We start from the raw sequence: 24,714 nt of genomic DNA, 5'->3' as shown, positions 1-24,714 counted from the left end.
ATTAAAAAATGAAAACATTTTGTTTGAGACAAGATATTACAACACTGACAGCTTTCTCCATTTTCACCAAATCTCTTCTTTGCAAGAGTTGCATATTCCTCCAAATTTCCTGTGGAAGTTACTCGGACTAGCTTTGTACTGCACCGAATAACCATAATCAACTTAAAGGAAAGATGGTTATCGGAGACTGAAGAAGGACTGCAGACAAAATTTTCAATATGAATGTAAAAACCATGGAGTGAGATGTAATCAAGAGGTGCCTGAGGGTTAAATTTTAGATTTAGGCAACAAAAGTAGCAATTAGCTGCCGTAAACAGAAATCAGAATTTGGGTCATGTTGACCCAGGCTGGAACATCCACAGAGTCCAGTGCTCTTGGGGCTGAAAACCCTCAGACTCAGTTAACACAACTATAGCACTTACAGGTCTAGTGCTCATTGGGATGTGCCTGTACAATATTTTGCTGCATAGCGAAGATATGTTCAGAAGCACCGTGTCTTACTTGAAAAGAACCTGGGTACTTGAAGGCTCATTTTGCAAAGAAGCCCTGAACACTTGTGACTAAAATATAGATCCTTGTCACCAGTCCCTTTCTTCTCAGATCCAAAGACCAAATGCCCTCTTGATTGTGCGTCACTAGTAAAATCCCCTGTGGTTTTGCTTCTGGTGTATAGATGCATTTAAATCCTTGCAGTAGTACTTCGGTCCATGTAGCTCATCTTTAAATGCATCCTTTTTTGCCTGCTTGGTAGATGTGCTCAGTCCAAGCTCTAACTTCCCACACATTTTTTAGTATCTGTCAGGTGGAGGAGAATGCCCTGGTTAGAGAGCTTTGTCCTGGAAAGCTAGGTGCATCCAACTTTTATTTTGACTCCAGGTCTCCTGCTTCTCAGGAAAAAATGTTTTAACTGCTTAGCAATTTAGAAGGTGTTTTTTCCCTTCAGCTCCTTCCTTCACTTAAATCCTTGTTTTCTCTCTCTGCCCTAAAGTGCAGGCTGTTTAATTAACAGAAAGTGAAAGATCTAAGGAATTGAGAAACATTGTCCCCAGATACTTAACAGAACATGCTTAAAGAAGTTTGGGCTCAGACTCAAGCAGGCAAAGGAAGGGTATGAGTGTGGATCTTTAAGTTCTCTAACCATAACACTATATGGGAGGATTTTTTATTCTACCTTTCTTTTCTTTCTCTCCATTTTTGTGTGGAAGGCTTAGGTCCCTAGCTCTGAAAAGTTCATATTTCTGAATCCCAAATGGAGCTTGGGGCTTTGCTCACCTTGTGAGTTAGAGCTAAACACCACAAATGTCCTCTGACTCAGCCTTGTGGGGCATTTCTCTCCTAAATGGCTGCCGACTCGTTGGGGAGGTGCCTTTGTTACACACTGATTCATGATGTGTACAAAGGAACTGCACAAGTTAAATACTATCTGGGGTCTGTGAATGTCAAGTAGAAGTCTGAACTTGCAAAGCTGGGAATAACTTGTAGTATTGACATATTTGCAACCCAAAACTGTTACCACAACTAGATAAATGCAGCAGGTTGGAGACAGACAAACCAGACTAACTGTAAATTATGAGACTAGCTAGAACTTTGCTATCTCCAGCATCAAATTCCTACCCAGGACTTCTGTTGGTCTTGTGGGCCACTACTGCATCCTGTGCTACCTGGGACGGTGGTCTCCAGTGCAGCTGCTAGCCAGGGGAGAACAGTAGGAACTCTGAATTTCAGAACAGACATTCTCTAAAACAACTCGCAGATCTTGTCCTGAGAGCCCAAATCTCACTCCAAATCAGTAATATTGGTTCCTAAATCTCTCACAGGCTTTCGAAAACATTCTTAAGTCACAAGTTGTGTCGTGAGATTCTGTCAGAATTTGACTGCTGTGATGTTAACATCTGCTGTAAAATAAAGGCTAGAGCAGATGTGAGAAGTGGGAGGGTAATGAATAAAGTAGTTTTAAAAGGGTTTAAAAGCAGATGAAGAAGCCTGCAGTTTTATGGACCCAGTGTTTCTGTTCTACCAAAAGGAAACTGCTGAGCAGTCTTGCCAGGTAAATTAGTTTTATCCAGCTTCAGTGGTAATCATCGCCTTGGATATGGTCTGTCCAGCACTTACTTTTCTCAACACTTTAAGTTTTTTTTTTTCCTTTGAGGAAAAAAACCTATCATTAATAATAGGAAGCTCACAGTTGTGGAAAAAAATTCACAGTAGCTATTTTTTTCTCAGCTGGAACAAATATTCCTAAAATAGGGATGGATCTTTTCTTTTACAATTGTTCCTTTAATAACTTATTCGTATAAACCATATTTTTTGTCCTCCTCGGCGGTGAGGCTTGTTCCTCATTTAAGGCAGGATGACAAGGCTCTTCCACTGTTTGGAAAGGCACTGAAACTGGTACTCCAGAACAGAGCCATCCATTCTTCTTTGGAGGCTAACTGATTAGCCTCAGAGCTACAGATGTGTACCAGGGGACTCAAGTAAGAGAGGTAGTTTTTTTTGTTTTTTTTTTTAAAAAAAACTTATTTCCTGGGGCTGCTGCCACTATTAGACAGATGTCCAGGTGGTCTCAAATTATTTACAACCATGGGAACCTCTGTGGTCACAGGATTATCTGCATATGGAAGCACATTTGAAAGTCTTAGTATTTTTCTCCTCAGAAAACAGGATGATCTTTGTTACTGCACATTCGCATTTGGGCTACTTTTATACTAAGCTAAGAGAACCTAAATATATAGATCTCACTTTCCAGTCTTTTGTGAGTAGTGATTTCCTTTCAGGAAGATCATTAAAAAAAAGAGGGAAGAGGGGCCTTGGATACATTCCATTCTTTTATTAATTTTTTGGTGATTTGTATATACCCAATAAACGGAAGAATTGAATACTATTTCTTCTGTTCAGCCTATTCATTCAGTGTGAGTTTGGATGTTGATATTTATTTGTAGCAGTTCAAACTGTGTATTTATAAACAATGCAGTGTAAGGACTTTCCTACAATACTGAGCAGTGTTCCCATTTCCACACAGAGGAGAAGCATGAGCTATTAAAGAATGCTAAGTGCCTAAGAGCATCCATTTTCTAACAGAGCCATTCAAATAGAGGACCCAGCCTTACTGCTGTTCCTGTTTTCTTTTTTTTTTTTTTTTTGTCTTCGACTTCATTTTCACAGTGAAACTGTAGTTTTAGCCCATAGCAGTCAACATAATTGACATTTTTAGTTTTAGTGATTACTTCTTTTCAGAGTTTCTTCAGGGTTATTCTTAGGTCTATCTTTTAGGCTGCTGGCATCTTTTCAGCCTGGCAGGCAGATGAATGTTTTAAGAGGAAATTTGACAGTCTGCATATATCTCCCGTAGTACTAGTGCCAAGAGAGTCACTATTTTAAATACCTATAGAAATGTGTATATATACATTTATAAAATATGGTAGCCAGGTTATAGTTGGCTTTAGCTTTTACTTTCACAGTTTGTTTTTGTTGAATCATGGAATCATATAAATTAGGGATGGAAAAGTTGTATTAGGTCATTTAATCTATCCCACTGCCAAAGTGGGATTGTTCCCTGCAGTATATTTTCCAATGTTTTATCCAGTACTTTTCCATTCTCTGGGCTGGGCTTACACTTTGACTTTTTATTCAGTTAGGCTTATGTTTTGACATTTTAAATATTTTTCTTTGGTATTCACTGAATTGTGTTACCACCCTGTGGTGATAACAACAATGATGCCTATTGCTGCTCTTAAGTTACATGAGAAGCAAACTGAAGTTATTAACCCATGGCTATATTAGAAATGAATCCTTATCTGTCCACAAGAGATTCTATAAATTTACCCTTCAGTGGGTAGAGTAGTGAGTTATATTTCTGAATTGCTAAGAACACATACATTGCTTGTTTTTTTCCTTCCATCTGACATAAGTTTTTTCTCTTCCTTGGCTTGGAGTCATGTACAAGGTATATATTTCCCTTGGCCTCTATTTAACTGATTAATGCTTTTTATTCAGTCACTCACTGCCTAAATAGCACTCCATTGTTGTTGTCCACTGACAAAGAGATGATTATTGGATATTTCCAAGAATAGGCAAGGTTTTACCAGCTCTGTGTATAGCAGGCATGTGAAAACTCTTTTCTCTCTGCCAGTGCTAAATGGAAAACATTGTCGGCAGAGGTCCTGTGATGGTTTAATATCAAGAAGTTTATGCTCAGCAAAAAGGCAGAATAACTCATGATCATTGTTATAAGACAGGTCCACATTTGGCACCCCTGGCAAGCAAGGCTGGGACAGGCAAAGTCCATCCTCACCGAGCTGAGGCTGTGGCATCCATGTCTCATGCAATCAAGGCATTTCCCTGGTATGTCTTCTTGCTGGTGCTCAGCAGCTATGTCAGGCTCCTGGCGCAGGTTGGAGAGTTGGGGCAGCAGGAGACCTATGGCAAGGGGCTCTGCTGTAGTGTATCACTGCCTTCACTGAAAGCAGGACTGAAGTTTCACTCCTAGTACTAGCAAGGGCAACAGCTTTGTCATAAGACAGAACATATCTGTCTTATGACCTGATGTACCTGCGTGTTCCCTCCAGTTATGTGACTCAGCTTGTAGGGTCTCATGCACTGATCCAGCCAAAAAAAAGAAAAAGGGTTTGCAGAGCCACATTAATTTAGGTCATAGTGAGAGGGTAAGTGCTGTGATTCAGGTTTCGTATACACAGCAGTTTATCAGCCTTTCTGACAAAGACTTTTAAATAAAATATTCCCTATGCTCATTTCCAGCACAAATATGTATCAAAAAAATCTTTACATAGAAACCTTATAGCAACCAACCTCCCCATTAATGAGATGCTAACCCTCGTAGCTTTTAAAATGTGGTGGTTTCTGAGCAGATAGGCTCTGTGGGATTTAATTAGAGTTAGTTAACCTTTTCCCACTGAAATGGTGGCCCTAAATGCTTTCCATTTTGAGCTTGCTTGTTGCATCTCCATCTCAAACAAACCTAACTGACACATTAGTTAATGGTTGAAAAATGCTGTGAGGATGTAAGGACTAGGAAGCAGAGCATTGTCATTAATACACAGAATTGCTAGTCAGGAGACCTGGGTTCCCTCCCAGCTGTATTGCTGATTTCCTGTAGCTGTGTGTGAAGATGTTGTCATGCCAATAAAGTCCAACTGAACTGTGCATGACCTGGCCATGTCAGCTACAGCAAGCCAAAGTGTTCAGAACTGCTTGCTGAAGTTTTAGGCACCTCAGTTTAGTAGATAAATTTGAAAACTTTGTCTTACCTTCCCATTTTACTGTTTCAGATAAAATTTTCTTGTGACTTACGGCATCAGGATTGGTACCAGCACTGAGTTTCTATTTCCCTCTGTTTCTTGATCTATGAGATGAGAATGATGAATGCTTTCATGTTTTCATCATGATTAAGAAAAAGTTATTCTTAATTCTTTAATGCTTTTAATAGAAAAAGTGCTGGGAAAGTGCAAAGCAGACTGTAAAATGCTGTGTTTCTCCCATCTTACTTTGTTCTGCGCACAAATACATTGATGAAGACAAGATACAACTCTCTAAGACACTGTGGCTCTGCTTGCTTAACACATTTCCTGGCTTAGGTTGGAAAAATGACTTGTGAATAGGGTTAAGCTTCACCCACTGAAATCTCTTTGGCAGGTGACAACATATGAGATCATTTTACACAGCTTTAATCACCATTAAATCCTTCACCAATACCAGTCTAGCAAGTCAAGACAGAGCCTATCTGACCCAGTGCAAAGGAAACCACTAGTAAACCTACCAGCCTTCTCAATTAAAAAAAAAAAAAAAATCCCAACCCTGTACCAGGATATTTACAGGGGAGATCAATTTTAATTTACTTCATTTTTTTGAGCTTACACTGTATAATTCCTCCAGAAGAGATTTATCACTTCTCTTCATATTTTCTAGGGTAAAAGCTAGGCAGCCGGAAGGGTTCGTGTCATCCCGAACATGACTTGACTGAACTGTCTTAATCTGCAGACCAATTTGCTCTACAGCCCCCTAAGGAAGGAACTTGTTGATTTTGGCAGTGTTTACCTTTCCTACAAACAAATTCATCGTTTTCCAGACAGGCTGGCTCTTAAAAATCACTTGAGAGCTGGGAAGAAAAAAATCTGCCCCAGGCTGCATCAGTATTCTTTTTCCTGTGTTCTAGGGAAAGCTTTTGTGTTCCCCACAGCTGCTTGAGCATAATCCGTAGAGTCAAGATTATTTACAGAGTCAATAGAAAAGCCTGTAAAGTTCTCTGAGTTTAGTTTCCTTCAGAGGGGAGAGTGAAAGCCTCTGTCAGAAAAAGAGGAGGAAAAAGAAGATTCTTGACTGATTTAACTGTATTCTCAGCTACACTGACAAAGAGAGGAAAAAAAGAGCTGACTTGACCCACTTGCCTTTCACTTTGGGATGCTACATGTTGCATTCTTAATTTTTCCAATTTATGTATTTTTGTACAGCAGTACACCATTTTATCATACACTAGTGATTTTTGGTGCAACTGATATGTATCTGCACTTAGATATTATATAACAGAAATCAAATCCCCTGTTTATAACCTAAACATAGCACCCTCAAGTTTAGTAATTATTCACACATATATCACATAAAGTGATGAGAGCCATGTAATATATTGCAGAGACATATCATTCACCTTTGACTGCCTGAATTGCACTTTCTCACTAGTATGTCTCCACCAGAACCAATTACTTAGCAGTCAGACTTTTAGCTGCTTCTAACATGAACCACTATAAAAAAAAATCTTCTATCAAAAACATTTCCATCTTCCTCCACTACCTTGGGGTCTAAGCATTCTCTTAGCATCTGTGTGCTGTAATCTAGCACCCTCACACAGGCTTTGACCCTCACCTCTTATGTGAAGATGGCAACCACTAAACTTTTAAATAGGAAATGTTTATGCTTCTGTTATGATTTTAAAAGGACAAGAGTAATCTTGCTCTGTTCCTTCCAAGAAAAATACTCGGTTTAGGAGAGGATAACTCTGGACTCTGCACCTCCAGCACAGAGAAATCCACCCCTCAGTTCCTCCTGGGGTGCAGCTGCTCCAGGTTGTTTCCCACTGACCTGCTCTTTTGGGTCCCGTTTTGAAGCTGTGGCACCTAACTCAGACCTGCAGAGTCCACTCTGGAGACCAGTCACCTAAAACTTTTGGGACCTAACTCTGTCATGGGATATAACCCAAAGTCATTAAACTGAGCTTTTAAATCATGTTTAGAGGTTGCTAACTTTTATTAGCTAAAGACCTTTACTCCTTTGATGTCCATATAGTTAGACTCAATGAATCTTAAGTACCTAGTTTTACATTCTTTAGTGTGGAGGCTACAGTTCCCTAAATACTTTCTTCTAATCTCCTCTCAACAAGAAGCCTGATGCTCATGAGGCCAAGTAGGTGTTAATGGGGATAGGCTCCTCCTGCTCAGCCCAACAAAAGTAAAACAGAGGAAGAATGTGACCTGTGCATGAAGCCTCAAGAAAATGAAAACTAACGGGTGCAAACAGGGCTTCTTTTTCCCCTTGTGCTCATAACAAAAGGCTTTGGTGGAAGTGACAAATATCTGGAGTTTGCTGCTATGGTTTAGACAGCTGCAGCTAGATGTCCGCCTCACTCTTTCCAGGTGAGCCCTGTACACACACCTTATGTTGTAGAAAGCATACTTGTGCCTTGGCCACTCCGGTACACAGGCTAGTGTACAGTGTGAACTGCATGCTGGAAGTGTATTAATGCTACTGTGCTAGGCTCCGAACTGGAACTGCCGAAGGGTGGACACAGACAGGGTGACCCTGCAGGTAACATGGAGGGTGGTGGGAGGAGTGTGTGGACAGCTGGATTTGGTAATGTTTTAAACCATCCCAGAACAGCCCACCAGCTGATATCTGTCAGCACTTGGAGAGACCTGATACTGGTCTCCTTTTCTGGAGCTTTACACTCTGATATATTTATAGGCAACACTTGTATCCCTCTTTCAGCAGTGATTTCTGCTGATTTAATTGTATTCTTATGTTTGCATTCTCTTGCTACTGTTCTTTTACTTCTTTATAATGCCAGTGAAAGTAACATTTGGAGAGCAGCTGAGTGTTTGCTTGTTTGGTGTAAATCCTTACTCCTCCAAAGAGTCGAAATATATTTAGCTACAAACACTTTGGTGGATCTCAACTGAAATGTTGAAGAATTAGTAAGCTGGGAAAGGGTAAACAGGGGACTCTAATTGAAAAATTACTGTTTTGTGATCTGTGAAAGCCAAAGCTCACACCTATTCCATAGAATACCTTGGTGGAGAAAGAAGATAGCTAATGCATTGCTGCTCTATGCCTATATGAGTTATGTGTGTTGATGGCTGATGACACTGCCAGTCTTTAGGAGGAATGGCCATAGCTACAGAATTCAGAGGTGCAGGCAGTAAAAGCAATGCTAGGAAGTATGTCACCCTCACCTGCTCAAAGGTGTTACCATGTTAACTTCCCTTATGAATTGTATTGTGTATCACGGATAGTTTTGGTGTCTTCCCACTGCCTCTGCTTGTCTGACAATGTTGGAATACATACATGGTTTTATTAATTTTTGGAGCTTCATCCAGCTGTCCAGGTTTTTGATCCTCTTCTGGCTGCCCAAACGATTGTTAAAGTCTGGTTTTCATTGTTAAAAGCATTCTCAGAAATCATTATAAAAGCAAAGTATTTTTTTATGTTATCAGGAAAATAGCGTGGAAACTCAGTGGAAGCACTTATGGTCATGTAGTTATGAGGAGCCTGCGGATGTTGCCCACTTTGCTATGGCTGATCATTTTTGTATGTGTGCATACAGACCCTAAAGAACATCAAAGCCTGCCATCCTGCTCATGTGAAAGGTCTGTCTAGCCTCAAATCCCATCTGCAAAAGTGGTCTGTAATGAATGCTTAAAGAGGAGTATGGGAAGGAAGATTTACATAATGTGACTTTTCCTTTTTCTCATCCTCCCTGAAGACCTGTCAGGATTTCTGGACCACTCTTCTTTCTCTGCATATGCCTTCCTTTACAGAAGTGGATATTAGCAAAATGACTTGTGTTCCAGACCCATCTGCCTTTGCTTTTGAGCAGTTGCATGAAGAACTGTGTCCCTGGCCAATTCGGTGTAACCACCTGGCTATGCTTCTGGAAGGCACTGCACAGCCACATCTCACTAGGTAGGTTCAGCTGGATATCTGCTCAGTGATGTTAGTTGTGATTAGGCACATGTCATTGTGTGGTTGCATTTACACCAAATAACAAGGTAACTGCCCTTATTATCTTACTATTTCTGGAATGTTAGCCTTTTCCAAATTAGAAGGTGAACTGCTTTTGTGAACAGGACTGAAATAGTCAAAAGAAGTCCAATTAGCAAAGAACTATTTTTGCTGATTTTATTCATTTTGACTGAGATAGGTTAGGGTGTGGTGATAAAGTCATTTCAGCCAGCAGGTCTGTAGGGCTAACAAGCAGTTGTGGGAAGGCACTGGAGACAGTAACCTCTCTGGTCAGTGCACTGTAAGTTGGAGGACAGCAGGCTTGCTTGATCACACTGTTCCCAAGACTTCTGCTTCTGTCACCTGTTTCACTTCTATTTCCTCCTAAATCTGCTGTGTTTTCTCCCTTCTCTGGCTTCTCTCAGCCAACTGAGACTATATTCTTCTATGAATTAAATGGCTTGACCAGATTGCCTTTTTTCATATTCCACTCTTCCAGATCTTCTCCTGTTTATTGCGCTCCCTCCAGAAAATGGCTATCTTGTCTATTTTAAAACTATTCTCCAAATGTTGTTTTTCTTCCATATTTGTGGGATTAATGTTATTTTGGCTAGACATCAGGCTGAATTACCACCACCACTCCACACCACCTCACAAACAAACAGATATTACCACACACCAGCAGCCCTAATCAGTGCCAGTCGCATATAACCACAATTAAATTGCACAGCAGTCCCCAGGAGGAATCACAGGTCATTAGGATTATTTTAAAATTGAGTGGTTTTAAATATTTCCATAAGGAGGTGCAGCTATTTATCAGTGTGGTTGCAGACTCTCCAGCTGCAGTCCAATATGTTGTTCTCACTACAGCTCAACTGCTTTAAGATGTTAATGCCTCCATGTCTTTCAAGCATCATCATCTCTATACCTGAGGATACCGTCTCTTCAGCTTTGGCTAGCATATTTGTGCTCTAAGGTGGTTCTAGAAATAGCACTACCACTTTTAAAAACGGCTAGGCTAAGCAAGATCATTTTGGCAGGTTAGGAAGTGACTATACTGGGAGATTTCATTTCCCTCAGTATGCTGGGGAAGAGCAGCAGCTGTGGGCTTGATGCAGTAACGTCTTCAGTGGACTTGCTGCAGCTCGAGAAGCATGTCGATATGCACCACCCACCATCAGCATCCTCTCTGGAGTCAATGGGGCCCTGTGACTAAGGACTTTGAAGCATAATTGTGCATATGCCTATATGGGAGTTCTGAGAGGAAGGCAAAATATCTAATCTTAAGTGTGCCTACTTTCTCAAATCAACAACAGACTATTTACTGTATGGGCTAGCCCTTGTCAGATGTATCTGCAGAGACACTCTGGCAGCTTTTGGATAGGATTTATATGTACACAGGTATTAACAACTGCCCAGAAAACATTTTTAAAAAGTCAGATATCAGATAATTTTGGCAGAGTTTTAATAATGTAGAAAAAAATATACCACTTGCAAATACCCCCCCCCCAAAAAAAAAAAAAAAAAATAAAAGAGACTGGGAAATGAAGGCGAAACTAATTCCAGAAAATGTATGGAGTCAAAGGCAGAGTCTATTAGCATTGTCCATGCATAGCCTGTCATGACTTGTTTTCACCTCTGTATTTTTTTTGCCTTTCCTGTAGGAAAAACTGCCTTCAGGACCCAGTGTGCTTAAAATTTTCCACTCTTCAGAGGTCTAAAGTTTCAAACCATCACATGTGATTTAATAAGTATGGAATGATCTTTCTAGAGGTGATGACACAAAATAGCCAAGCTCACCACAAGATGCTCAGTAAATAAAGCTTTCATTTAAAACAGGAAAAGCTTATACTAGAATTGTTTCCCAAATTACTAAGTTCAATGTCTACTACACCTGTGAAATAAGATTTTTTTCTAATATTTAGATCCAAAGTCTTCCATGATACTTTTAACTTCAGACCAGGAATCAACACATAATGTTTAGCAAATGCACACACACATCATTTCTGGGTATTCTACTAATAATGGGATACCTGTTTTACACAAGATTAATTTTTCCTTTAACCAAAGGAAAAAAAAATATTTGCCTTAAAGAAATGGATTGATCAGGGTCAAACAAATGCTATAAGAATATGTGTGGACATAAGGCCTGTATTTTTAAATTTATCAGCATCCATTTCAAAACATTTAAACTGAGAAAGAAGCTCAAATCTAGGGACTGAATGTAGGTTTTTGAGAAATTGGGCCCCTTTACAGTGTTTCAAAAGGCTTCCAAGAAATGGGGACAGCCATTTCACTTCTGAAAGCTTGAGTTTATAGCCTCTGGCCAAGGATGTGGGCACCAAAATGCTGACTGTTGCAAAGCCTAGCATCTGCAGCTGGGCTCCTCCAAATGGGAGAAATATATGCCTAAAAAAAGAACTATGAATCAAGAACACTTAATTTAGTAACAAAGAAATAGTAATGAGTGTTTTACATACCAGCGCTATCTGAATTTTAGGACTTTTGCTTAGTACTATGAAAAAGTGTTTTCTCTTGTGAAGAGTTCACAGCCAGGAAACATTTCCTGCAGGTGAGCTTCTGTAAATTTTCTTTTGAAGATGCAACTGAGATCATGCTGCTTCTTTTTAAGAATAAAATAGAGGAGATGGGAATAGAAGAGATGGGAAGATGGGAAATCTTCAGCAGGAGGGCTTTGGGTGTGCTTCTCTCTGCCTATATAGCTTGAAAGTTAGGACAGACTTTTAGAAAGGGGAAATGTGGAGCTGAGTGTCCTCAGATAAACTGAAGCTGGTTTTCTATGATAAGCATTTGTACCCCTGAAATAGTGAATAAGAAGGTGTGTGTGTGTGTGTGCACTTTTGCTCTGGTCATATTCAAAAAAAAAAATTACTTCATTTACTTCATTGTCTGCCAAACATGCTCCAGTGTGTTTTAGGTCATAAGCAGAGGAATTCCTAGTTTGTGGATTAAGGGCTTAGGCAGCACTCTGACCTTGGCTCCTTTGGCTGTGAGGGCTTAGGAGGTTATATGCACATAGAAAATCAGAATTCTAGGCATCTGGGGAATTTTTATGGTAAAAGTCTACATACCTCCTAATTTAAGTACAGCAAGTATCTAGGAGCTGTGACAACTTCAGTGTTGGAAATAGCCTCTTAGATTTCATGGAAGTCCTGCTCTAATCCCTTGTTTGGATCTCAGCCATAGTGTACTTGAGATCTTGAACTGTATGTGTTTTTTATGGAGCCTGTGCACCTTTCTTGGATGATGACCAAGGCTCTTTGGGCTAGGACAGATCTATGTTAAAATAGATCATTTTAACAATGTTAAGGAAGTGGTGCAGGTTGAACTAGAAGATAGAATGGTACACAACAGCACAGGGCTGGACTCCATTTCTGAGGGAATGGATGAGAAAGCAGGGCAGGCACATAGGCCAGCAAGAGTGAGGACACAAGAAAAGCACAAGAAAAGTGAGCAAATCAGCCATGAAATTCTGAAGATGGCCGGGGAAGGTGGCCAGGAAGTGGTACCCTGGGCTACTCATCAGTGGTCATTCATGGATGGACACATGCCCCCTTTTCTGCATTCTCAGTGAGTTGGATGATCTAAAACCAAATAGACATGTAAGGCAGGTGCTGAGCCTGAGCTGTTATGTCCTTCTTCTGAACCAGACTTACTAGCTTGAGCATAATATTGCAATAGCTATTTGTTTTGCAGCTGGTTTGTGTTTGGCTATCTGACTATCTGTGAAGATATATAATACAGATAGGCCTGTCTTTGCAGAAGGTCGCCTGTATACGGACTATGTTCACAGAAGAGGAAGATATCAACTGACAAAACCAGATATCTAAAGAAGCTTAGTCAGGACAGGCCACAGGTTACGCTTTATAGTCATTCCTTTTGACTCTGCCTCTAGATAGAGTTTCAGTGGAATAGTTGCTCATGTCACTGTGTTTGGTCTACCCAAGGAAACTAAGGAGAATGGTTCATTCACCCGTGTTGCCAGCTGGTACAATCTTGTTTGTGAGGCTTGCAGTATTTGATGGTTTTTTTAAAACATCGTATACTGGAGTAATGTGATTGAGCGAAAATCACTGTGTTCACTTTTAAACAATTCAAAGTCACATAGTTCTCATAGTGACAGAGGAAAAATTGAAAAAAAAGAGTCCAACAGAAGACAAATAAGAATGATGTCTATTTTCATGATCTTTTTAAAATTTTAATCATGAATGCCAAGAGCTGGCAATACTGCAGCTGTGGAAGGCCTCCATGTGACCATTCTTGTCACCATTTACGTGTTCCCTAAACAAGACCTTTTCTTATGGTGAGTGTGTGCATGTGGGGAAACTTTTAGTATGTGGCTGTAGGATCCTCACCTGATGTCAATATAAAGAGACAGGTGATTTCTTCAAGGTTGGAAATAATGTTATGTTATTCCCCAAGGTATAAATTAATATAAAATATATGTCTAATAATATAATGTAGTAGACACAGATAGCTCAACCTGAGCAGCAGAGCTGTAGTTTTGAGTTCCTCTATAATCAAAATATGCAGGCACCTCGAGGGAATGTCTTAGGCTGGCTGATTACCCATTAAAATCTCAAACCTTTGATATAGGCCTATAGAATGGATCATCTCACATGAAAAAAGAGTACTATTTCCAGTTTCCATTATATCTACAAGTTTTGCATTGGGAGAGAGGGGACATGGAGGGCAAGCCCCATGATGCCACCTACTTGGGCTCTATAGGTTTGACTTTCTTTCACGAAGTGTGAATAAATGTGGAAGAGTCTTATCTTGATGATTTTTATTTAGTCAGAATCCTTTTGATATTTTTACTATCCTACTTATAATTCTCTACAGTTCAGTATACAGTCTGTCCTTGTAAACAGCACAATTCCTCCTAGTGTTTGGTTTCCACACCGCTGACTTTCAAGCATTTGGCCTTTCATCTTCCAAATCCATTCCTGCTGTTGCAGAATGAATTTTGCCCGTTAGAGCCACACACTGTCTGGTTTAGCTGAAATAAACCCTTATGGAGTGTATCACACTATACCACCACTAAGCATGCAAGTTATAGGGTCATAGGGTGCAGCTGGACTTAGAAGACCCTCTCCTTACTCCTGTTCTTCCATAACTGGCCTTTCATTCACCAGTTTACCTCTATATGCTTTCATTTCTGCATATGATAAATTTTCTTTATTCTCTGAAACTTTTTCAGGAAGGGATTGTCACTCCATGACACTTGTTTAGTGTTCAGCTTCACAGGGGACATGAGAATGTACCTTTAGTGAGCTACAGCCGTACAGCTAATGATTGTTTTTGGGCCAGTGGCTGAACCATAAAGACAAAAGACAGTTGAGATGGAATCAAGCTTACAGTTTTTTATCTTTTCTGCACCAAAACAAAATACTGAAAAAAATATTTTGTTCAGCAGGATACTTCCATTTACTGAAAAGTGAAACATTTTTTGGAGAGTTGGAGGAAAAATAAAGGAAAAGAAGGATCAGATTCACAAAGCTGGAAGGAAAACAAAGCCAACCTGTCTAGTAGCTCAGTGACCAAAGGACTCAGCCAAGATGAGCTGGATCATCAGCATCCTTGGGTGGTGATCCACTTTTCCTAGGTTCTTCAGAAGGAAGGTGATAAATTCTCTCTTGACACATTTGGTAGGTTAGTGGTTCTGTGATGCCAACTAAATTGCAGTCTTTAGATGAAGATTTTTGGTGGTTGGAACATTTATGGCATCTTTGTCAATTTTATAGTGTCTAATATTTGAGTCCTCAGTGAGGACACTAGTAGACTCTTTATATCTAGCTACCCATTTCTGGGAAACACATTTCTTTGGGATTGCCATCCTATGGTCAGCTAATGGGTTCAAAAGTCATTAAACAGACATTTGTATGCAGACAGTGCTATTATAGAAGCCTCTTTTCCTCAGGAACCCAGAATAAAATCACCGTCAGTGAAGCTAATGCAAGAGATTAAAGGCCTGTTTGTTCAAGATAGTTTTGTCCCTTAAATGGATTTTCTTGTCAGTGATTGAGTAACCTTGGAAATGTGACACCCTCTTATATGCAATATTACCTGTAAGGTTGCCAGTGAAGAGGAATAAACTACCCATAGCCTTCAATAGAGACTGCAAGCTTTTGCAAAAGATCCATGTCAACTCAGCTCTGAGCTACTGAGCGAGAGACAGAAATTCCTGGGTGAAATTCTATGGTCTCTGTTATATTTGAGGTCAGACAGGACGGTCACTTCTGAGTTTAAGGCTATGAATGTGACCTCATTAAACAGCAGTGGTCAACTCAGTCCAGCCTGCTTTCTAGTAAGCTTTTTTGTGTGTGTGTGTGTGTGTTTTCTTCTTTACAGAGCTTAAGAACATGCTTATTTTTCAGCAAGTCTGCAGACAAATTTTCATTAAGTTTTAGCTGCATCCCAAACCCTGCCTAATCCCAGGATGACAGCTGATGTACGTTCATTTGCAGCCACAAGATCTGGAAACTAAACTCAGTTCTGCTTGAAGTCAAAACCTGATTATTATAGTTGAAAGGCAAGAATGTCTAGATACTCTACTACTCCTTTCTACAGTGAAGCAAGGAGCATAGAAGCTGTTGTCTGTAAAATAATTACGTCATATATATATAAGACAGGGAAGTGTTCCTCTTGGCAAATACTCGAATGCCATTTCTCTGCTTATGAAAACTACTCTGATAGTTCTAAGCCTGGAGGAAGGTGGCAGAGTTCAGGGTGGGTGTCAATTTTGATTCACACTTTAATAAATAAAGCTAGGGTGGTAGGTCTTGGCAAAATACACCTGCAATTTTACCTCAGGGCAAAGACTGAGTATTAATTTTATGCAACATGGTCAAGAATGGTAGCTTTATCTGAAATTAGATTTATGTTATCTGAAATTTACTCTATCAAAAATGCCTCAATTCTGAGGCTACACTGCCCTCATACACACAACTCTTCTGGATTATCTACCTTCAGTATCCTTACGAGTAGACCAGATACTGAAACATGCAAGGATTCTTCTGTGTGTAAGGAGTAGTGAGGCATTGCACCAAGGGGCCTGTGGCAAAACTGAATGGCATGTTACTGAAAAAGAATAACATTTCCTTAATGAAATGTAAAACTGAAAATAAAGTGCTCTAGGAACTAACCATGTAGCTCAATGAAAAATATTTAAATTCAGGCACTAGAAGGAAAAGCAGAAGGGAAAAATGTCAGAATGCCAAGAGAGGAACAAATGCTCTTGCTTTACCTGCTGGTGCTAGGATCGAGGAGTGCTGGATTCAGTTAGTCCTGCTGATAAGGGTTTAAACTCACATTTTCTATGTCCTAGGAAAGTGTTATGACCTCTAGCATGTTTGGTGCTAGACTAATAAGTCCTGTTCTGCTCCTGAATACGGAGTCAAACATTTACTGAGGTTTCAGGATTCCATGATATAGGTGACTCTCTTGACTTATAAGTTAGAAAATCACGGTCACTCTCTTAAAATCTGGTTTAATTCTGTGAGTAGTTTATTGAACTGGAAATTCTGAAATGCCATAGAAAATCTGCCTCAGAACAGCGCAGATTCCAGTGAAACAAGGACCAATGCCCAGTCTTTGTAGGTGGTGGTTAGGGTAGTGCCCTGAATGAAAGAAGTCCTGATTCAGATTAATGTGCACTAAAGATACTCATTCATCTCAAGCAGATCAGGGACTAGTAGCTGGCCTCCCACACTTTTAGACCACCTCCATTCACTGACTATCTGATCTTGAAAAGAAAATAGCTATCCACCACAATACTCTGTTTCAGGAAAAATGTTCATAAGAGTTTTTAACTCTAATGTGGGACACGGAAATGTAACGTATTTCACATTTTATGTGAGTGGAATTGCCATCTCCATTCAACTCTTTTTTTTTCCTAACGTCCTCTCACTCCTTACCACATGAGAACATTTTTAGGGCCTATATTTCTAAATTACCATCGTCATCCTTTTTCCCCAGGCATCTGAACCAAGCAAAGGTGGAAGGAAGTGGAAAAAATACCACCTGGGAAACTTTAAGAGTTGAGAGACCGCAGACTTCCCAGATGCATACAAAACCTCAAGTTGTATTCACGAACTGTTGCAAGCATGGCCTGAGGGTCAGGAACACATCAAACCAAAACTTTATTCAAGTGGTTTTGAGGTTTGAGGTGAATGTGTTGCACTGCTCTAGTAGCATCCTGAGGGGCGGAGTGTGGGTAAGCTGTGAGTGGGATTTAGTTGCTCTAAGTGCACTAGTATATTCCGGAACAAGAGTGTGATTATAGGCCAACTTTACAGTAGGAATAAATGTTTTGCTGTCTTATAAATGCATATGTCAATAGAATATTTATTGTTGTTAGCATTGCGGCACAGAGAATTGTAAGAAAAGAAATAAAAATATATTATGGGTTTCTATTTCCCACTGATCTGGTGTAAATAAAATGTTGTGAATTATTTACATACCAAACAAAGAATTGTAAAGGCTTAGAGGGAAATGAGTTAACTCACTACTCACATAATTTAAACTCTATTGTCTACCAGCTAATTTGAGACCACCCATTTTTTAAAATTGTGGTTTATAGAGATTAAAAAATTCTTAAGAAATTAAGTTTAAACTATCCAATAATTATTCTACTTTGGGACTTGTATTTATTTTTGGATAAGAATTCTCAGTGACAGCCTCCAGCCTCCGCCGATCAGAATGATTTACAACTAAGTCTTATCAGCCTAAGTGGATATCTATAGGTATTAGATCTGTACAGTTTTAACTGTTCTTTATACATGATTAAGCACTGAAGTGTATTATTTGTATGGTAGACATAAAATCTTATTTTTACTAAGATGATGTATTTATTATTGCAGCAAGAAAAAAGTCTTTTATCCACCTGTATATATGCTTTCCATATAACTTTCATGCGTACCTTCTGGCCTAGGAGTTAAGTAGAGGAGGTTGAAAATTTTCTAATGAAATATTTTCCAAGCAGTGAATTGGATTTAGTTGAAAAAACCCAGAGTTTTAAATGGTATTTTTTTGATATTTCTATATTTTCTGATGAAAACATCAAAATCAAGTGTTTTATTTATTCAGTTTCATGTGGAAATTTTAAATTACTTCTGGTTTCAAAAATTATCCAATGACATTACTACTCTGGAAATATTTTGATTGATGTATGCTGTCATCATGGCTACTTTTTTTCAGGACTAGAGGACTAGGCTACCTGATTGACTGATAGCTCTCCTGAGAGCAATAAATACATCCAGGTCTCTTTCTCTGCCTTTATTTCTAGCTAATTGCTCCAGCTTTTTACTACATTGCCAAGACTTTATTTTATCTAAAAACCACTTTGAGATCCTCAAATGAATTTTTTTTATGTAAAAGATTATTGCTATCAAGACATTAAAAAGATTATTGCTATCAAGACATTATTAGATTAAAAAGAAGTTCTTTCCTTTTTGATAATCTCTTCCTTCCTTCCTGAATTCAGTTTTTATGGCATCACAAATAGGCCTGGAGGTCATGATGTGAATAATCTAAGACTAGAACTTTGAACTGCTTTTTAAAACTCAGAAGCTTGGTAGATTTTTAACACCTCCTCATTTTTCTACATGTCCCAGCACATCTTAGCTTTACAGCTATGCCATCAAGCATGAACTTTGGAACTTATATCTAAGCAGTTCCTTTTTTTCTTTTCTCTTTTTTTCTTTCTTTCTTTTCTTTTTTTTTGTTTTTTCCCCAGAAATCTAATCTTACCATGTTAATGGCACGGGATGTTCTACAGTTTTTTACAATACACCTACAAATATGATCACATCTCGATAACCTTGTTTTCTGTACTGACAGTCTTTTCTTCTGCTCTTCTCCCTGTCTGCCCGCCCAGCACAGCGCCTCAGCTCGCTGTTGACATCACCGGGGCTTAGATCACACCTGGGACCCTCTCACCGACCTCTTTAAAGATTCCTGGGGAGAAATGAAAACATGCATGTCCCTTGAGTGGAACAGGAAGTTCAGCAAGTCAAAACACCGTCTCTAAAGCTTTGGTTGGGGTTATCCATTTGTCAGAAGTGCATGTCTTTACCTGTATCAGCATTGAGGCAGGCCGGAGGTCTGATGCATCCAACCACAGTGTTGTGATAAGGGAAGGGAAGCAGAACTTGCCCACAGCATATCTCCATGAGGAGATGAAAAGGCTGAGCTCCCGTAGCGCACAGGAGCAGGTATGTTATGCTAGCTAGGGCTGCGCAACGTTTAACACTTTCAGGGTAAAAGCAGAAAGATGTATTTTAATAATAACCAAATAGTGGCAGAACTAAAAATAAAATGGTTGACTAGATCAGATTATTTAGATCTGCCTATGTGTCCTCACAATTGGTTTTCATTTTTTGCCCTAGCTTCTTGTGCTGTTGACACCTGCTGACAGATACTAGAACAATGTCAAAAGTGTGGTGCTATGAAGTGTCATTTAAGTGAGAAAATTTATCCATGCATGTATAAAAGTTAAGAAAGAAACCAAATGTGAGCCTTGCAGTCAGTCCATAGGGATATGACTTTGGGCCAAGCTGAGTATTTTGGCATAAACACTAAAAATCTTTTAAAAAATAATATCCTGTGGCTCTTTCACTTCTATTATATTAAACTGATTTTCTTTACTCACAGTGGGATTTCAAATTAATTTGTAATTATACACACCGTGAGGGGAGAAAGAAATGACCTAATTATAGACCAAAAGGATGCCCTACAGCTATCATCCAATTACTCCAAACATCTGAGCTCTTAAGCAAAATGATGGGCTTAATCTTCTCTTGGTCACATCCAGTTGTAATTTGCCACTGAATACTATAATTTCACTTTAAATATTCATTCACATAATATAAAAATCTGTACTGATGTTACTTAAAATGGAAACAGATAATGAGAATGGGTCAGGATCACAGATATCCTTCTAGTCTTTGCTCTCCCACACGCATTTGGTGACCACTGGGTGACAGAGGAAATCATGGCTTCTCTGCTGTGTCCCACAAGTGGTAGTAATTACCACAATTAGGCAGGTAGAAAGCTTTTAAACTAATGGAAAAAAAAAAATCCCACTAACTGGTGCAAACCGTCTTGCAGTTTCAGCTTTCCCTTTCAGTAGACAGTTTGTGAAGAGGTACTTGGAACACCTCAGTTAACATGTGAGTTAAGAAGCAGCTTTCTAATTGAACAAATCTTTGTCTCTGCTCTTATGCAACATATACATTTTATGTTCATAGTGTCTCCACTAAAACCTTTAATAGAACAAGAAGAATAAAAAAGATGAAGAAACGGACATGAGACACAAGATAAAGACCTCAGTCCTCCATAAATACCTTTTTTTTCTTTTCATTGACAGTTGCATAAACTATTTACATGTTAAATCAGAATGCCTTTTCCTCTCCTTTTTTTTTTTCAAATTAAAAAAAAACCTGCAAGTGAAATTCTACGTAAAAGCAAAGACAATTTCACAACAGTGGTGATGTTTAAGGGGGTGGTGGGAAGGGTAAAGCAAAGTTCACTAACCAGAAGAGAAGTAAGAGCTAATAGTGTCTCAGTCTGCTAATGAGGCCATTCACATAGGGTTTGGGTGAGTTATACTGAGATCTTCTTTCTTTCTCATTGTTCCTGCAATAGACAGTGAGTCCTGAGGATGTCCTTCAGTCCTTGTGCGGAAGTTGTAACACTCTATAGAAAAGAAAATACTAGTTGTACTGTGGAAGAAAGCCAAGTCTCAGTCAGGTGAGTATTCAAGCTATTGTACATATATTATCTCCTAGCTCCATTAGTTATTTGTATGAAAAGGATCAGCTTCAGTGGGTGAGGTACAGAAAAATTTACTCTTGAGAACAGCGTAGTCTTAGGATGAAGGAAATGACTACAAGATTTACCTCCAAGCAATATGTGGGCATTTGGCCTGTTGAATGAGTCCTCCTGGGATATACTAAGTGAAGGAGGGAACCACTTTTTCTTCTTAATTTTCTAAAATGTTGTTTAAGACCATTTGTGAATCTGTCTTGAAAAAATAAAGTGCATCAGAAATACCAAAATGGATCATTTGATAGCTTTAGTTTTTAATTTAATTTTGTTTCAGACAGTTTCTCAGTAAGAAATGCTTCACCTGAATATTTTGGCCAGCTTTACGTGTGCTTAGTCTGATGTCAGACCCCTGTCTTGTTAGTTCTTGTTGCTGTAGTTTTTAGATATACAGCCATCCTTTACAGATTGACTAACTTGCCAAAAGGCTGAAAAGGGAAATGCTAATTTGGTGTGCTCTTTTGATATTTTGTTACCTTCTATCAGCTGGCTCTGGTGGTAGAAGTGTTGACTTTTTTTTGTTGGTAATGGCTTTTTATAAATATTCTGATTGCTTTGACAATGTTTCCTCTTAATAATGCCTGTTTGTAGACACACACTGACTGTATTTATCACTATTTTATTTTGTAGAATAGACATGCATACTTTTGGTATCTGAGTGTACATAAGATACAGAGTTATGCCAACGTATGTATTTGCTTTGCCGCTATTGTGTTTGCAAGTTATATTGGTCAACATCAAGAATTTAACAAGTGTCAAGAGAAACAGGTCTTAAAACTGATCCATATAATACACATAGGCCAGTAGACCTCATATCACTTAATATTCTGGCAGTTCTTCGTAATCACTACTTTATCCTTTGTTTTCTGACAGCTCCTAATAAAAAAATCTGGTCAAAAGTTTGGAAGTTTGGATTATTCCTCTGTTGGAAAGATTGATGGTGGAGTCATCTATCTTTGAAGCAACTCTATTCATAAGAAAGTTCAAAGCCCTGTTTCTTTGAACAGAGGTGAAATCAAACAACCTGAGCCAGTTTCCCACCTCCCAGATTGCAGGTACTTTCCAGACAGCGCCTTGCCATCTCACTCCATAAATAGAGCTTCTTTTGGCTGTGTGCACCAATGTGTAGCTTGTACGTCACCTCCAGTCTGGGAGATAAGTCCAGCCAGCCTGGCTGTCCTCTCCCAGAAGAGACAATGATCAGATGCTCAGGGAACAAACGGAAGGCAAATATGCACGTGCTGCTTCTGGCCTGTCTTAGTCCAGAGCGCAGAGCTGACTTCTCTTGCCCAGGACTACGGAGACTGGCCCTTCTGCGGAGGTGCAGAGGAGGGAGGGGTATCCAAAGCTCATGTGCTGCTGGAAGAAAACACAAACTTTTAGACATGTGAACCCTTTGTCAGCCCTTGTTCACCCTGTAAACCCCATATATCCCTAGGCCTTTGTGGCTACAACCACATCCATTTTACACATACTCTCATGACCAAAACAATACTTAATAAAGAGAATTAAAATTACTGCTGTCTCTGGCTTTGTTTTGGCTGAAAATATGTGTCTGTGTTTTGAATTTTTTAGACTGAAGTTACTGAAGTTCTTCAAAGATTTAGCTTAAAATATGACAGACCTTTAATGTAGAATGGTGGTTACTTGTAGGAGTTTAAATAAGAATGTAGTCCAGAAGAGCTCATTATTTTTGTTCAGAGCTGAAAGTTCTGGTTTTCATTAGAAGATTCTCTCACTCTTGTTGCAATATCCATTACTCCATAATTTACTGAATTAGGGATGCTTTATTGCTTTCATAATACATCATTCTTATAAGTATGTATTTCTATAAATTATGGTCAGAAATGCACAGTATTCTGTAAGTCCAACACAGTTTCTTTAGAGACATACTGTGAGAAGGGTTACACGGGCCCCTCCTTGCAGAGCTCCCTCATGTAAGCATTCCTCCAGCTTTCCTTTAAATCCGCTAAACCTTCCTTTCCTCCAGATTGTTATGGGCCTAATCCTATTGCTGTCTCTTCTGTGAGCAGACCAGTGTATTTCAAAGTAACTTTTTGCATAGGAGAAAAGTTACCTGAGTGCTGAAGTGATGTAAATTACTCTGGTGACAAGTGGTGCTGTTTTTGTCCCTTTCTGTGACTTGTGAAGTGCCTATACCTTAATACTGAGGCTCTGTTTCATCTGAGATATGCTAAAATTGCCATCTATAATATTTCAGGTACAATCTCTGTTTACTTCGGTGTTTCCTTCTTCTCTCTGCCGCAGGAAGGCTATACCTGTGTGCATACAGCTGTGTTAGCTGCGTGTAATTCTTCTTTTTGAATAGCTATGCAAAGAATTTGTTTAAATTTTCCAGCAATTTCTGCCTTGTTTCTTAAAGAAATCCTCTTGTGGTCCTACTGTGTTCTTCAGTGACCTTTGTCCTTGTTTTTTTGAAAGCATTTTTTGTAATTGTCATAATCTTTTGTGAAATCTTTCCTTATTTCTCTCTCCCTACCTGATTCTTAGCCTTCCTCCTTACCTGTTTTTTCTTTGTTTTATTCTTTTAAGAGTCTTGTTCTTCTAATACTTCTTTCTGCATCACTACAAACCATTTACTATTCTTAAACACTTAGAATTAGTTGGAAGGCAGTCCTGAGTGTACTTAATGTATGCTCAACATGTATTTTTACCTCATCTTATTCTCCCTAATACACACTGTCATTGCTCACTACAAGCTCAAGCTGTAAGCTGCTAGCTTTGCCCTGTTCAAAACCAAAGCCTGCTTTTACTTTTACTACCTTTTCACTCCAAAGTACAAATTTTATGAAGATAATTAGTAACTCTTTAAAAGCTTCATTTTTTACATATACACAGCTGCTTATGCTTTTGTAGAAAAGTAAGCAAAGAAAACCACTGCCTGACTCTGAAGGTCAGTTTATTTTCTTTTTAAACCTCTACCTGAATGCCATACAGACATGCTGGTTTTTTTAATTGCTGTGTGTTGTCACAGCAGATAATGGGAAATACAGAAGTTTTTGCAAACTTTGTTTGCTGTCCTCTCATATTCACTGAATGTATTTGACCCAATTCATTGGTTTGTCCCCACCATACCTAGAATCCCAAGTGGTGTTTTTTTCAAGTGGTGATAGACATCTTCCCAGTGCAGAGGAAACCAAATAGTTTGCAGTAGGGTTGCTGAAAAGGATTGTGGTCTCCAGGTTTTCTCTACGTAGTCAGATTCCCCGCATGGTGTAAAATGTACAGTGTAGGGTGTTTTGTGTGTTGGCAGTGGGGACACTTCAAATGTGGCCACAGACCCATCCTTTAGGATGGTGTTGACACTGGGGCAGAGCATGACTCTCACTGTGACACTAGAATGAAGAATCTAACTGTAGATAAAGGAATGCAGGAGGGAAACTGAGCATCTTTAAAGTATTTGAAACTGGGAACTCAGCTGAAAACAACTGAGATGATCGAAAATCGTTCAGTTCTGAAAATGTGGGAGAAAGAATATTGCAAAGCTAACTTACAGCTAGAATGTTTTCGTGAAATTTTTTGAAACTTTCAGGGTCTTGTGAATACTTGACGGTTATGATTTTTATTTTCGTCTGTCTCTTTCAATCCTGCTGCCTTTTTTTCCCCTTCTGTTTCAGATTT

General features: G+C 39.1%; 2 long non-coding RNA genes across 3 annotated transcripts; both read left to right on the top strand.

The window, feature by feature from the left end:
* The first annotated feature begins 14,673 nt into the window (after positions 1-14,673).
* On the top strand, positions 14,674-17,671 carry LOC135327274 (uncharacterized). Its single transcript, XR_010387376.1, has 2 exons — positions 14,674-14,867; positions 17,224-17,671. It is a non-coding gene; the product is annotated as an uncharacterized LOC135327274 (long non-coding RNA).
* Positions 17,672-18,380: 709 nt separating this feature from the next.
* LOC112984051 (uncharacterized) lies at positions 18,381-22,577 on the top strand. 2 transcript variants are annotated; one of them, XR_010387374.1, is made up of 4 exons: positions 18,381-19,460; positions 20,356-20,417; positions 20,893-20,997; positions 21,946-22,577. It is a non-coding gene; the product is annotated as an uncharacterized LOC112984051 (long non-coding RNA). The 2 variants fall into 2 exon arrangements; XR_003259387.2 differs by lacking the exon at positions 20,356-20,417.
* Positions 22,578-24,714: the final 2,137 nt, after the last annotated feature.

This window comes from Dromaius novaehollandiae, chromosome 2 (assembly GCF_036370855.1).
Source record: "Dromaius novaehollandiae isolate bDroNov1 chromosome 2, bDroNov1.hap1, whole genome shotgun sequence".
Classification (NCBI taxonomy): Eukaryota; Metazoa; Chordata; class Aves; order Casuariiformes; family Dromaiidae; genus Dromaius; species Dromaius novaehollandiae.
Note: the sequence above shows the minus strand (reverse complement) of the source record. Positions and strands in the feature narration are given on the sequence as shown.